We start from the raw sequence: 986 nt of genomic DNA on the forward strand, positions 1-986 counted from the left end.
TAAGACCCCAGTCACTACTCACCAATGTAGGATGAGAAACAAAGCTTTTATGTATTTTGCTGTGCCAATTGAGTCTGGTGTCCTGATCCCGGGACTTTCAATGGACTTGAGTCAATGGCTTGCCGTGTGGTTTGGTAACATTGGCACTGTGCCATTTTATTTGTCGACCTTGCGCTTGTTGGCCTCAGCAGCCACTAGCTGCCTGAGTGAAGAGATGCCTCTAGCTTCAGTGGGCTAGGAGCAAGTGGCAGAGCTGAAGCCCAAAAGGTTGAGGGGCTTTCACCCAGCCCCTAGAGCCTGGCGCTTTGAACTCAGACTTGTAGCCTCCCAAACTGTAAGAGAATAAACTCCTGTTTGTCAAGCCATCCCATTTGTGGTGTTTCTGTTGGAGCGGCACTAGGGAACCAGAACAGCTTGGGAATGAGTTGGGAAGGCAGGACCCTGCTTAGCTCCTGATATCAGTGATTTCCAGACGTTTTGATAAAAAGTGGCCCAAAAAGAAAATTAGAGATGTTGTAGGATTGCTAACTTTCCATTATCTAGGAAAGAATATCAATATATAGAAAAAAATGACCACAATTTTATAATAGAAAGGTTATTTAATTATAAATAGTAGGAAGGATCTAATCAGAAACCCACAGCAAGCCCACTGTGATGGTGGTGACTCCTGTCCATGGTGACCTCATGGTACAGAGCAGGACTGAGCTCCACAGGGTTCTTGGAGCTGGAATCTTGATGGACAGACATTGCCAGGCCTTTCTTCTGTTGCATCGCTGGAAGGGTTTGAATCCCCAGCCACTCTATGGGAGAAAGATGTGGCAATCTGCTTCCATAAGATTATAGCCCTGGAAACCCTCTGGGGCTACTTCTACTCTGTCCTCTAGGGGCGCTGTGAGTCAGGAACGACGCGACAACCATGGGTAACATGCGTCACACTCACCCAGCCCCTGTACCAAGCTACCTGCCATTGAGTGGATTCGACTCAT

Source organism: Orycteropus afer, unplaced genomic scaffold (genome assembly GCF_000298275.1).
Source record: "Orycteropus afer afer isolate SDZICR_OR568_19922 unplaced genomic scaffold, OryAfe1.0 scaffold00726, whole genome shotgun sequence".
NCBI lineage: Eukaryota > Metazoa > Chordata > Mammalia > Tubulidentata > Orycteropodidae > Orycteropus > Orycteropus afer.